This window comes from Equus asinus, chromosome 22 (genome assembly GCF_041296235.1).
Source record: "Equus asinus isolate D_3611 breed Donkey chromosome 22, EquAss-T2T_v2, whole genome shotgun sequence".
NCBI lineage: Eukaryota > Metazoa > Chordata > Mammalia > Perissodactyla > Equidae > Equus > Equus asinus.
Window position 1 is genome coordinate 44,008,711 of NC_091811.1, and position 15,040 is coordinate 44,023,750.

Consider the following 15,040-nt stretch of genomic DNA (forward strand, 5'->3'; position numbering starts at 1 on the left):
CAGTTTATGGCATTTATATGAACAAGGATTTTGTACAGAAACTCTATGGTTCAGTGAAAAGAACAATATACTAGGTTTCAGAACACTGTGGTTCTGTACGCACAATATAACTAGCTACTTGTGCAAAGGAAAGAGCCTTGTGGAGCCATAGCTTCTTCACGTGTAAATTAGCGATATCTGTTCGATCACAAAGTGTTGTTACATTGGTCAAATGAGATTATATATTCTCTAAAAGCCTTATAAATCAAAGATTTTATTATAAGAAAATTATACTTGACAGGGCACATCTGCAAAATCTCGTGACCTATATTTTATCATTCTTAAAATCCAATTTTTGTATAATCATTTATTTTTATTTATCTGAATATGATTGGAGGGAAACTTCACCTTTTTACTTGATATTTTGATTAGTTTATATTTGTAAAACATATTTACATTTATAAAACACTGGATTGCTTTTTATGAGCAAGTTAACAAAATAAATTTAGAATATATAAGTCCCTTTGACAACTGTGCACTAATGGAAGGACAAAGACTTTGTTGTGCTCTGTGTGATCACATGTTTATAATAGATGAGCCTGGGCTCACAATGACTGCTCTGTTTGATGTTTATTAGCCCATGCCTTGGTGCAATTGAACTTGTCCTAAATTCACTGTTTCAGAGCTACAACGTGTGTAGCACATTCATTGTCCTCTGAACAATACTCTCTTGCTTGAGTCAAGAGACTATAACCTTAGGACTTTTAAGGTTCTAGAAACTCCTGTTAAAATGCTGAAATATGTGACGTCATCAAAATATTTCATGTAGTGGAAACCTTATCCTTATCTTATACAATTTTGGAAAATATCTATGTTATCTGTATGGGATTAGGCTTGTCCCACAGTCTTCCCCTTGGTGTTAGCATTAATGAATGTATCCAAGTTTGGGTTTCAATTTGTGGTTATTTTATCTAATTCCAAATAAGACAATTCCATAGTATGGTAAATTGTTTATAATTCTAATCTCTATTACCAGGAGTTTCCAATAATTTCAAAGATTATTACTCAGTGTTTTAAAATATCACACAAGTTAAAGACAAAATTTGAAAAGTAGCATTTTAAATTCTAGAATGCTTTAGAATCTTTTTTTAGATACATAACATCTGATTTATAAAAACAATAGTGCTATGTTTCTTCTTATTCTCATCCAAATTACTAAGTAAAGCAAATAAGTAATTTAAGGGATGAAGGTAAAGAGGATATCTCAAAAAATCCACTTATTTTATAATTAAAACTGGAAGTGCAGAAATACTCTATGACCACCTAAGCTACATTCTTGGAATGTAGAGCCTAGACTCTCTTCATCAAGGCACTATACGTCATTGCTCTTTGTGGTTTTAATAATTAAATATGGGCACATGTCGTTGTGGTGATGGTGAGGATAGAGTGAGATTTGTCCCAACCCTGCAGTAAGCTAGTTTTTCCCATGCACAGGGCTGCAAACCATTTGACAACCCTGAGGTGCTAGGGATTCTGACTAATTCTGCTAAAAGGAGTGAAGAGAAGAAAACCTTATTCTCCTTCCCAACTTGCCTCCTTTTGTTTCACCATCTTCATCTTCAATACTTTTTGCCCTGTTAAATTTCTGAATATACTGCTATAAAAAAGATAGAAAATACTGAAGAAAATTACAATTACCCATAGCTCCATAACTCAGAATAGCCACTCTTAATACTCTGCTATCCTAAGATTTTTTGGTGTATTGTTTATAGTGAATATTTTAGAAAAATGAGACCATTTATTTCATACTATTTTGTAACCAACTTTTAGATCTGGCAGTATGCCTAGAGAAACATCAGATATCTTTACATATTCTTCAAGATTATGATTTTTAATTCCTCTATCACATTCTAACATACAGATGTATTATAATTTACTTATTTAATTTCCTACTATTGGAAATTTATATTGCTTTTAATCTTTTCCTGTTATAAAATAACCACATTTTTTAGATTTTTGCCTCATATTTGCAAGTTACCTTCAGGAAGTTATCAGCTGATATCCCAACTAGTATGAGAATCCTCACTTTCTTGTATGTTTCACAATACTGGGTACACTTTATTGATAGATAGATAGATATGCATATTATGTATGTATATATAAATATATGTGATAAATTATAATTATAAGTTTAAAAATGTTAAATATATACTATAAGCAATAATGGTATCTCACTTTTGTTTTATATTATTAAATATCTGTAAAGTTAAATATTTTTTCATAAATTACTGCCTATCTCTAAATCTTCTTTTGAATTTCTTAATTATATGCATTGCCCAATTTTTTCTTTTGGACAATAATTTACAACAATTATTTGTGTTTTAATATTTTCTCTTTTTCTCATATTTATGTTGCAAATTTCCCCCTGGTTGTCAATAAATTCATAGTTTTATTATTTTTTTAATCTACCTGTTTTTTGTTAGTGTTTTGAAATGCCATGATAATCACATATAATGTTAGATCTGTTTATGTATCCCTAGTCTATTGTAAAAACTCTATTTCTATTTTTAATACCACTTTTCGTATTATCATTGCTTTATAATATGTTCTAATACTTTTAATACAACCACACTTTCATAAATTCTGTAACTTTTTAAAATTACTTGGTTATTATTACTATTTATTTGTTTATTCTTCCAGAAAAAACCAGTTACTTGTTTTCCTATTTCTTATTACTTATTCTTCTAAAGAAATCTATCTGGGAAAAGAACAGTAACAGCAACTTTGTGTGTTGATGGTAATGAACAGTGGGTGTTGAAAGAAATTGTTAATTCAAGAGGAAGAGGGGAGACTTACTGTAGTGATGCTAGTAGGTTAGGGGATGGGATCTCATGCACAAGTAGAAGTTTTGGTTTTGTAGAAGAATAACATTTACATGGTGTATTAAGGATGGAAACAGGGGAGGAAATGTTCACCATTTAAGGAGAGAAGAGTAAGTATGAAACACTAATCTAGGAGAATGGAGAGTGAACGGTCTGGTTTAATAGCCCTTTTCAGGATACTGTTCATGAATGTAAGGTGAAACCATTCAGTATGATTGTGTGATGTGATTTGTTTTTCCAGCCATGTTTAGATACACAGGTGCAGAATAGGTGGAATTGATTTTTAACTAGCATTGGATGTGGTCAAAAATACAGTGAAGCAAGAAAGTGTCAAGGGAGTTGGAGTTTTATATGAGTGATTTTAGTGATGTATCATGAAATTTATGATGAGTAAAGAAATTAGTGAGGACATGAGTTGGAGATGAGGGACAGAAAACAGGTGGTACATCCATGGATTGTAGCTCCTGGTGGGGTAGGAGAATTGTTGGATCAGGGTACTTGGAGTAAGTGAACTGGGAAGGAAGGAGGTGGTGTTACCAAAGACAAACACAGGTTCATTTACCCACTGCACAGCAGGGCAAATAACTGGGGTGTCAGACTTGTGGCAAAGGAAGAGGTTTATTATTGCAAGGAAGCCAGATTAGGAGATGGAAGTTAGAACTCAGATCCACCTTGTTGAAGGGAAAAAGGCAGGGTTTTTATCTGAGGTTTTAGGTAAGGAAGGGAGAGCATGCACTGGGGTTTTAAGTAGGGGAGGAGGAGCATGTGGCCTTACTGGTTAGTTGGTGCCTTCCCACCCAGCCTGTGTTTTGCCTTGAAAACTGATTTTCTTTTCCCTTGACTGTCTAGACTTCTGGTTAGTTTTCATCTTCAGCCTTCATTTGGCCTTGTGAGGCTGAATCTTGATGTCTGGACCTTGACTTCCTGAGAAAGGCAGCTCACTCATATACGAAGGAGGGACAGAAAGACCTGGTTAGTTTTTTATTTTTTGAGGAAGATTAGCCCTGAGCTAACATCCACTGCCAATCTTCCTCTTTTTGCTGAGGAAGATTGGCCTTGAGCTAAGATCTGTCCCCATCTTTCTCTATTTTATATGTGGGACACCTGCCACAGCATGGCTTGATAAGTGTTGTGTAGGTCCACACCCACGATCTGAAGCAGTAAACCCCGGGCCACTGAAGCAAAGCACAGGAACTTAAGGAATATGCCACTGGGCCAGCACCAACACCTGGTTAGTTTTGAACAACAGCTGATTATGCCAAATATGCACAGCTGCAGTTAACAAAGCTTATCTCAAAGTTTTTGCTCTAGGGAAGATTTTTTAACTTCTTTGCTCTTGGATTCAGTGGTGGTCAGGCAGTGTGATTCTAGAAAGAGATATTATGGAGGGATTTCCTTACTGATATGACCAGAGGAGCTAAAGTAGTGTTGATGACAATATCACTGAATGAAAGGAAGTCAAGGGCCAGGGTTTTGAAGGAATCCTGCATATAAATATTGAAACCACCAAAAACTGAGATAAGATTAGTGTTGGAGATTGTGACAGTGAGCAAAGATTTCTGAGAAAAGGATAGATGACTATACCAAAAAGGGGAACTGGATGATACAATCTATTACCATGAGATTCAAAGCTAAGGGTTGTTAGGGAGAGCCTGTGTACTAGATACTTCCTATGCCTAGAATGTTTTTCCTCCAGACCTCCCAATAGTGTGTTCCTTCTCATTAATTAGGTCTTTGCTCAACTATCATCTCCTTCAAAGGCTTTGCCTAAATCTAAATGGTCCCTCAAGGGGACCTCTCTACTTTGTATTTTTACTTGTTTTATATTTTAATAGCATTTATAACTAATTAAGACTATCTTGTTTATTTCTTTGTTTTCATACACTGGATCTCTTATAGAATATAAGTACTTAGAAAACAGTGATTTTGCTCGTCTTGTTTGTGGCTGATTTCCCACACTTATAATTACTGGCACATAGTAGGCAGCCAATAATTAGTTGTTGACTGAATGCATGAAAATTTAGGGGGTCAAATATTCTCTTCCATTTTCCTGTGACTTCCTCCAGAAACCAAGTATACTTTTTAAAGCAATCTTCCAACTCCGAGCATTCATTCTTCTCATCAGAATTCCTATTCACAACCCTTTCCTTAAGAATGGTGTGATTAGAAACACAAGTAGGAAAATGGTATAAAGGTAAGGTGCTGTTTGCCTTGTGGTAGTTATTAGATTTAGGACTCAAAGATGATGTCACCCATTACTTCAAGAAATTCTCACCACTGAAATAATAACCTTGAAGTATAGTTATCTCCTGATTTATTGATTTTGACTGTCACTATCATACACGCTGTTGTACTTAGCCAATGGTCAGCTATTAGCACAGATTAGCACTCACAATTGTAAGCTTGATGCTCTCCTCAGTGGGACTGTACCCTTTACTCACTTTTTTAAAAACCCAACTAAAGATGAATTGAAAATCTTATTAAAAAAAGAAAACCATTTATCTATCTCTATTTTCTCTTTATATAAAAATAATTAAATATCTTTATGTTTTTGTGCTGAATACGCAGTACTAGAGATAAATTTATGTCCTTATGTTTTGGTAGTAAGTAGAAATATTTGGTAATTAATTAGCTGCTATTTAGTTTATATGTAGAAAACTAGAAATAGCATGATGTAGTGGAACGAGCCCTTGGTGTTGTCAAGGATTAATTAAGATAACAAATGTAAATTCGTTTCCCCTTCTTTTCTCTTTAACAGACTGGATATGCGTTATTCATTTTCTTATGCAGAAGAAAACTATTCACCTTAATTTGATGCCCAAGGCAAGAAATTTTTTCCACATTGTAGACGGTTATTATGTAGCATGATTCTAATTGTGGCTGCCCTATTTTTATAATGTGTCATTCTGTAATCATGTCAGTGATTTAATGTTTCTAATCATTTACATTTTTAGCCTCTTGTATTATGAATATTTTACACAGTAGTTGATTTATGTTTATATACTCAGAATATTTCAAATTTAAAACAGTGTTCTTTTAGTGTTTTGAGAATTTTATAGGCAACTTAAAGAGAAATCAGCTACCATTTTAAATTCTGCTACTATTTATTGAGCCCCAAGACAAAGGCCCTGTATTAGTCAGCTTGGGCTGTCATAAAAAAACACCATACTCTGGATGGCTTAAACAAAAGAAATTTATTTTGTCACATTTCCAGAGGCTGGGTAGTCCAAGATCATGGTCAGGTTTTGGTGAGGACCCTCTTCCTACCCTGCAGATGGTCACTTTCTCATTGTGTCCTCACATGCCAGAGAGAGAGAAAAGCAAGTTCTCTAGTGTCTCTTTGTCTAAGGACATTAATCCCCTCATGAGGGCCCCACACTGATGACCTCATCTAAACCTATTTATCTCCCAAAGTCTCCATCTCCAAATACCATCCATCACTTTGGGGGTTAGGGCTTCAACATAGGGATCTAGGGGAGACACAATTCAGTCCATTGCAGACCTCGAACTAAGAAATACACGTAACTTTTTTCCAGTAAAACCCAGTTAGACTATAACGGCAAGAGGTTACCATCATTTAGATTACCTGTTGGAATGTAGCCCTTTCTAGCTGCTTCAAAATTGTGTTTTCTGCAGCTTATGAAACATTTATGAATAACCTTCATGGGCTTTCAACTTGGCATTGGAACAGACTCAGCATCCCAATAGACCATGAGATCTGGTTCGTTTTGTTTTGTTTGTATTATGAAAAATTTCTTATATGTACAAAACTAGATGTAAAAGTATGATGAATCCTTATACACACGCGACCCGGTTTTAGCAGTTATCAACTCAAGGTGCATCTGGTTTTCTCATACTCCACCCACTTGTACATAACTTACCTTGAATCTGGAATCAACCATTTTCTTCAAGTTCTATGATTCCTTTAGCATTTCTTCAATTTTCTTGCTAGGAGATCCTGTTGCCACTGGTTGATTATTGGTTTTTGTTGTTTTAGTTGACAGAGTAGGAAAAATATGTATTGTTTTGATTTCAAACATCAAATATGTTAGTTCATACTGATTTATACAGTTGAAATTTAAGACTTCAGGAATTCTAGTTAATCTCTTCCATCTTACATCTATATTTCCTTTCTCCCGTGCCAAGGATCCTTATGTCAGGAAAATCAGGGGTGATAAAATGATATTATCACAAAAATCACACATTTATTTTATCGAACATTATGCACAGAACAGTGTCTACAATACACAACCCTACTGCTAACATTATTATTACTGATAGCAGGTAATTTGGGTGTTTTTTTTTTTGCAGTTCTTTTCCCCCATAGAAAAGCCTACTAGGAATCTGAGGTCAAATTACTGTGAATGTGTGTTTTTTTTTTTTTAATTTATTATGGTAAGAACATGAGATCTCCCTTCTTAACAAATTTTTATATGTATGATACAATACTGTTAACTATAGGGACAGTGTTGTGCAGCTGATCTCTAGAACTTACTCATCTTGCATAATTGAGACTTTATGCTCGTCGAGTAGCAACTCCTCATTAGGAATAGTTCCTCTTAATGTGATTATACCAACTGGATACAGATTTGGGTTTATTGGTTTTGTTTTATTTTTAATTTTAGAATCTCCTTGTTTAAAATTTGGTTTTGTTTTATAAGTACCTGAAATATTTACGTGGTTCAATGACAAAAGTACAAAATAAATTGTATTCAAAATATCTAGTTTGTAGCTCATGTCTTGCACTCTATTCTTTTCATCCCCTTATTTAGCCAAAAAATAGCTTATTTGTTTTTTAAAAATATATATGTATACATATTTTAGTAGATGAATTGCAGCCTGGATAGGCTGTATATCTTTATTTATTTATATTTACAAATGTGTATATAAATAAAGGAGTGCTATTGAGATGACAGTCTGATTTTCTTTCTTTCTCTAATAAGTGACTTGGTCATTGTATACGGATGCCCAAAAGATTTTTCTCTTTTTCTTTAAAGTCTGATAATTTTACTAGAGTATGCTTTGGTGTGGGGTGGGTAATTTTTTGAGGTATGCAGTGTGACCTTCAAAATATAGTTTCGGGGCCGGCCCAGTGGCATAGTGGTTAAGTTTGCACGTTCTGATTCTTGGTGGCCAGGGTTCACCGGTTTGGATCCTGGGTGCGGACATGGCACCACTTGGCAAAAAGCCATGCTGTGGTAGGCGTCCCATGTATAAATAGAGGAAGATGGGCATGGATGTTAGCTCAGGCCCAGTCTTCCTCAGCAAAAAGAGGAGGATTAGCAGTAGTTAGCTCAGGGCTAATCTTCCTCAAAAAAAAAAAAAAAAAGAAAAAAAACAACCAACCAACCAAACAAACAAACAAAATATAGTTTCAAATCTTTTTCCTTTTTTCAGGAAATGTTTTTGAATTGTATTTGGCATTTGTTCTGTGTTTTGTTTTTATTTTATAAGGATAAATATGAGTTACAGTTCAAATTATTCAATTAATAGTCATTAATATAAGGTTTATCAGGTGGGATCAGTTTTGGCAAATAAAATAAGAACCTTACTAGTTCTAATTAGAGGTATCTAACACAGCATTTCTTCTTTGATCTCATAGTTAGAGGCTACGGATGTACTCTTTTACCTGGCTTCCTCTAATTTAACTTTACCCAAACTATATGCCCCAGAACACTGAATTGTCTCAGTGGAAAAACAATTACTCTGTCAAATAAGTTTAGAAAAAAATCTGGATCAGTCCAATTAAACAGGTTTATTGGAAATGTGTATTACAATCTTCAGAGAAAATTGCATGTAGCCTTCTTCAGAGAAGATTACATGTATTTCACAAATGTATTTGACAGGCAACCTTTTTTGCAAATAAACACATTAACATCTGTAAGTGAAATACAATTTGGAAGATATTGACAATTCATTTACTAAGGAACTGTCAGAGATTTATCTAAACACATTCAAATTTTTAATATTTCCCATTTGTACCAATTCTTAGAAAAATATACTTTATTAATTAGTGTAGTAACACTTCTTTTTATTTATGCAACACAATTTTCTCATATTATCATAGAGGGTATCTTTTTAAAGTATATTTGACTCAGGAAATTATGATAATATAAGATTTATTTTTCTTTAATTTCCAGTTTTCTTTTTTCCCCCTGGAAAGTTTTAGCAAACTATTTCTAAAATATTTGATTCAGTCAATTTTGATTACTGGCTGTCAGCTTGGCATTGGACATGGGGCATTAAAATATATTTTGAGTTTTAGGTTATTTCTTGCATGGGTAAGTTTAAAATACTCTGAAGAGTGAGAATTTTTTTTTTCTACTGATTTATAGCAGTTGCAGATATGAGTATTTATTTTATATTCATTTTAAACTTACCATTTTTTTCCCTAGGTAGAATTTTTTTTTCTGTTCATTTGGATTTTGGGAGCTCTTTGTCTTTTCAATGAATAATCATTAAGGGCTAGAATCACAGAGAAATTAGAATGTTATTTTGAATAGGCTAAATTTCTAAGCTTAATCAAACTTTCAAATTAACACCAGAATTCTAATTTAAGCTGAACGGCAATGCAGGATAACTGATTACTCTGTGTTTTTTGTTAGCATCAGTTGTTACCATGCATATTGACTAGCATAGACAGGACCAGGTCTTCTATTCCAGACTGTATGCTTTTTTTTCCTCTTTAATTCACAATCAGGCTCAACTGTATTAACCTTTGGGTTGCTACAACTAAGCATATATTTAAACTAGATTTTTTTTCTCTTTGAGAGGAATACTGAGTGCCTACATCATGGATTTCACTCTTATAAATATAAAAAGATCACTTCTAAGTTATCCGTTTATCATTTCCAAAGAAGAAGAAATTGGCTTAAATTACCCTTTAAGAGAGATTTAGGGAACACCCTTGACATTTTATGGAATACATTTATCAGAGATGGCCTGCTAAGTGCACTCTTTAACAGCGTAGGTAATCAAGATGAGAGAGAAAATAATTAGCCCATGGGCACACAGTGAAGACTATCACTTTAGAGGACAGATTAGAATTTAAAGTGATCTTGAAAATTCAGAGAAATGATCAGAATTTATCCAAAATAAAATTCTACTTAAGCAGAAAAGTCATCTGCAATATTTGAGATGAGGAAGATGTATAATCACAAATACAGCATGAGTTCAAAATAAAACAAAGTGAAAAGTAAGCCTCCTTATATAATGTGCAAGGGTGAATACTCTACTGCATTTAATAGTGAAAGGAGCAAGGGAGTTGTGTGAAAGGAGCTGAGTTTGAACCTCCCTAGAACTGGCAGAGAGCCTGCTTTGTGCCATACCATGTGCAGGCTTCAGAGATATGATGGTGAGCCATATCTTACATGGTTGCTTATCTTCTATGGTTTATGTCTAGTGGCTGAGACAGAAATTAATCACATAATAATAATAATGAAAGTATATAATTAAAAAGTGAGATGAGTGGTCTGAAGGTAAATAAGGTGAGTTTATAAATCTGCATATTAAAGGAACTTAAACCTTGAGGGAAGGTCAGCAAAGACTTTGCTGATAGAGGCATTTAAGTGGTGATCTGAAGGTGTAGTAGAACTTTATTATGTAAATAAGGTGGGGGGGAGGGAGCCACGCAGCTAAGAATGTTTAGAATGGAAAAAGTAAGAGCAAATGTATGGAGGGAAGGAACATAGTGTACTGGGAGACTAGAAAGAAAGCTACTGTGGCTAGTGTGCAGAGAAAGAAAAGAAAATGGAAGTAAAGTGAGGTAAAAGAGATGACTGGGGACAGATCATGGCGGACTTCGTAGGTCATGTTAAGGATTTTGATCTTTGTTCGGGGTGCCACAGAACAAAAAGTGGAAAACAGAGTGGGCCTTCAGAAGGGTGTAACATCCATGGCTTATTCACTGAAAACCTCACGTGTTTACTGTAAATATATTGCGTTATGCTGAAAATCTCAGTGGCTTACAAGAACACATTTCTCAGTCATGTGTCTGGGCATTGTCTGCAACAGCATTGCTCCAAGTTTCAGACTCCAGGCCTGGAGTCTCTCAGAATATATCATCAAGGAGTCAGTATCTACCTCGGCATGCTTTTCTGATAGCAGGAGGTGGAGGAAATGCTGGCAGGGTGTAGGAGTTGAGGACAGGAATAGCATGGACCAAGTCAAACCAGGCAAACACCTTTAAAGGCTTTGCTTAGAGATGGCTCATTCACCTCTGCTTGCATCAATGCTTAGCATTTGCCAAAGCTAGTCACATGGCTAAGTTCAAAATTAATAGAGTGGGAAAACATGCTCCTTCTATTGAGAGGATAGGGGGAAAGTAATTATTTGGTAAACAATCCTATAATCTACCAATGGGATTTTCTGGAAACTGTGGATTGGAAGTATGAAAGAAAAATTGTACCACACCAGTTAAACATGCAAGGAAGACTTTATTCAGGACTATTGCAAAGAGGAGAGAGATTATTGCAATGGTGGAAGGAAAGAGATTGAACCCAACTCCACTGAGTTAAAGGCAGGATGATTTTTAAATGCTACAGTGAGGTAGTGGAAATGTACTGGAGAACCTTAAGAGAGAGAGATTGGTCAATGTGATTAGGCTATTTGTGTTTGCTAATTATTGCTTATTGAAGTTAGGCTCCTACTTTCCCATCAGACTGGGAGATAGGGTTGCTATTTTTCTTGATGATTACATTTCAAAGGGATGGCTTCCAGGTCCTTGAGAAAGACTTTCCTGGCTAGTAGAAAATTTACGTCTCAAAGGAGCAGAGAAAGAATTTACAATTGAAAATTTTCTAAAGTAAATACTCTAAGAAAAAGGATATCAGGAGCCTATAGGAAGAAACCTGTCTAAAGTTTAATCAAGCTGAGAGGAATTTTAAGGCTGTCTTGTTCAGAAGGAAGAACAAGCAAACAGAAGCATCTCAGAAATCTCCCTTATAATCCCTCCCTTTGTGAAATCATACAATCTAGGCATTTTTAAATTTCTTCTTTGAACTATGGATTATTTAGCAGCATATTACTTAATTTCCTAACATTTGAGGATTGTGTAGCTATTTTTTGCTAATGATTTCAAGTTAAATTTTCACTGAGATTAGAGAAAACGTTCTATTAGATTTGTGAGTCTTGCTTTCTGGTCCAGCATAAGAACACTATTTGTAAATGTCCCATAAACATGTGAAAAGAATGTATATTTGCAGTAATTGGGTGCAATGTTTCATATTATATATTTTAGGTCATACATATAAATGTAATATGTAATACACGTATATATATTAAGATATTAGGTTCGTCAAGGATATTGCTAACAAGACTTGATAATAGATTGGATATGGAGAAAGTAAGGTAAATAAAAGAATCAAGAATAACTAAATTTTTGTTTTAATGGCTTAAGCTACAGTGTAAATGGTGGTGATGTTTTCTGAGGAGAAGACTTAGAAAGGAACTAGTTGGAAGAATATGTCAAGTTTGGCCATGCTGAGTTTTGATGCCTATTTAACGTCCAAGTGGAAATGTCAGTTCAGCAGTAGGATATAAAGATTTGGAGCTCAGGGGAAAAGTTGGAAATGGATATATAGCTTAGGGATTCATGTAAATAGTACTTAGAAGCATAGGTTTAATGAGGTCACCTGGGGGAGTGTTTAGATAGAGAAGATTCCTAAAGCATTCCAACTTCAGAGATAGAACAGAGGGGGAAGAACAAGCAGAGGAGAGCAAGAAGGAGTGGTTAGCAAAGAAAGAGGAAAACCATAAGCATTTGGCTAACAGAGTCAAGGAAAAACTGTTTCAAGATGGAGTTAAGTGGTTAATTTTGATGAATGCTTCTAAGAGGTTAAGTAACATGAAAACAGTGACTATTGATTTTAGGTAATTTGGGTAACCTCAACAAGAACAGTTAGAAAAAGCTCATATAACATTTATCCATATTTTCTGCTGATAAAGAATTTAAAACATTATTTAATCATGAAAGAATGAATGGAATCACACATTTATTAATCTCCTACTGTTTACAGGTCTGGGGATATAAAAATGCAAAACCATGGTTTATGCCTTGATGGAGCTCATAGTCTTGAAGGGAATAAGACATGCAAAAACAAATTAAAATGAAATTTTGCAAGTCCTGTGCAAAAGATATATCCAGTGCTGTGGAAGATAGAGATGAGCATGGGCAATTTAGCCGGAGGAAGTTTTCAGAGAAGAAAAGGTCCTACAGGCTGAGGCTTGAGAAGTGCCTGACAGTTTTCTAGGCAGATGTTGGAGGAAAGAGCATTCCAAAGGCACTGAAGAATAGGTTTTAAAGGCTCAGAGGCAGGACATTTAATGAGATTTTTAGAGAACTGTATCATCACCCTTTGAGGTGTTTAGAAATGTGTAAGATGGGGAAGGTTGATCATGCCAATGACTGTAGGGTGCACTAGCTTTTAGGAGGAGACAGTGACACTAAATTTCCTGTAATCCTTGAATGGATTCTTCCACTCCGCTTATCCAGTAAACCCCAACAGGGTGTTTCTAAATAGAGAAATCATATAGTAGAGCGCAATACATGGGGGAGAGGATAAGAAAAGAAGTTGGAAAGTGGGGATGAAATCTAACATGACAAATGTTTTAGAAGTAGAATCCACTTAATTTGGTGACTGATCAGATGGGCCTGAGGTCGGGAAAGATTGTGACTGCCACTCTTTAGACATGAGTCACTGTCTGGGTCACAGTTCTTTTCAATCAGACTGGAATATAGGGACAGAAGCAGAAGTCAGTGGGTGAGAGATGTTGAGGTTTCTTTGGAACAGGGTGAGGGTCTGTGGGAAATATTCAAGTATCATGTCCAGTAGATAATTGAAAATAGGAATGTGGACTTCAGAAGAGAGATTGGGAATGGAAATAGATTAGAGAATCATATGCTAATAGTAATGAAAACCCAGAGTGGGTAACATTTCCCAGGAAGAGTTAGTAGAATAGGAGAAAAGAGAAATTGATCATTATAAAAAATAAAATTTAAGAATTCTATATGCTTTAGTCAAAATTCTTTTGCCATACAAAGCACATCTATATTTTATAAAGTTATTTTAAGGAAAGCCAATGTAACGATGCAAGAAACTATACATTTTTAACATACTCAATAAGAGTATTGGCAATTTCCAATTTATTTTACATAATGTCTACTCTGGTAATTACTCATGGTCTAATAATACTATGTTATAAAATATTGACTCTTCAATTATTCCTTAACAATGGAATTATCTTGTTCTTAGTGTCCATTCTTTTTATGTTACTTAAATACTCTTCAAACTGAGATAATTTTCTAACCACTTTTCTAAAGGTTTTTCTCATTTTTTTGTAAGTAAAAATAACTTTTAAAGTGTTTTTCTTAATGAATTGACTTCCCTAACCTAGTAAATTGTAAGCATCATTATTTCTTCAATCTTTGAGTTAATGTTCCTAATAGGGAAAATATTAATGTAAGAAATGATTTCAGGGGTCTGCCCGCTGGTTTAGTGATTAAGTTTGGCACACTCTACTTTGGTGGCCCGAGTTTACAGGTTCAGATCCCAGGTGTGGATCTACACTACCTGTCAGCCATGCTGTGGTGGCAACCCACATATAAAGTAGAGGAAGACTGGCACAGATGTTAGCTCAGAGCTAATCTTCCTCAGCAAAAAGGAAAAAAAAAAAGAAATTATTTCATTGCAGTATCTTTATTTATCAGGTCATACTTCTGTGTGATGACAATAATTTTAAAATTAATTTTCTTCCCAGTACAATGGAGATTGGCTTTACAGCCTTACTTTATATTCTACTATATTTTGTTATCTTTTAAATTCCCTCATGACATTTGTGTAAGAGTTCATAGTTTACAAATTATTTATAGTAGTCATGTTACTAATTCTTAGCACAACTCTGTGACATGGGGATTAGTAATGCCATTTTATGGAAAAGGACACTTCAAATCAGAAGTCGACATCGTACAACTAGCAAGAGTAGAGAGGGCTCTCAAATCAGCTCCTCCTCCTCTATCTTCAGCATTCTTTGACCATATCTGAGCACTTTCAAAATGGTATTATGTTTTTGTTAAAGCACTTGACTTTTACTGCTCTTACAAATCCCTTGTGAACACATACTAAGTTAGGAAATCATATCCTTTATAGAAAAAGGCTAGGGCATGACTGATTCCACCCACT

General features: G+C 34.7%; 1 protein-coding gene across 21 annotated transcripts in view; it reads left to right on the top strand.

The window, feature by feature from the left end:
• The window catches only part of CNTN1 (contactin 1), a 342,078-nt gene that overhangs the window by 54,229 nt on the left and 272,809 nt on the right, over positions 1–15,040 (top strand). For 5 of the 21 annotated variants that reach the window (XM_070493923.1, XM_070493917.1, XM_070493915.1 and 2 more), the window contains exon 2: positions 5,620–5,684. The exons of the other annotated variants lie outside the window; for them this stretch is intronic. The gene's annotated coding sequence lies outside the window, so the exon portion shown is untranslated. The remainder of the gene's footprint in view (positions 1–5,619; positions 5,685–15,040) is intronic. 21 annotated transcript variants of the gene reach the window in all.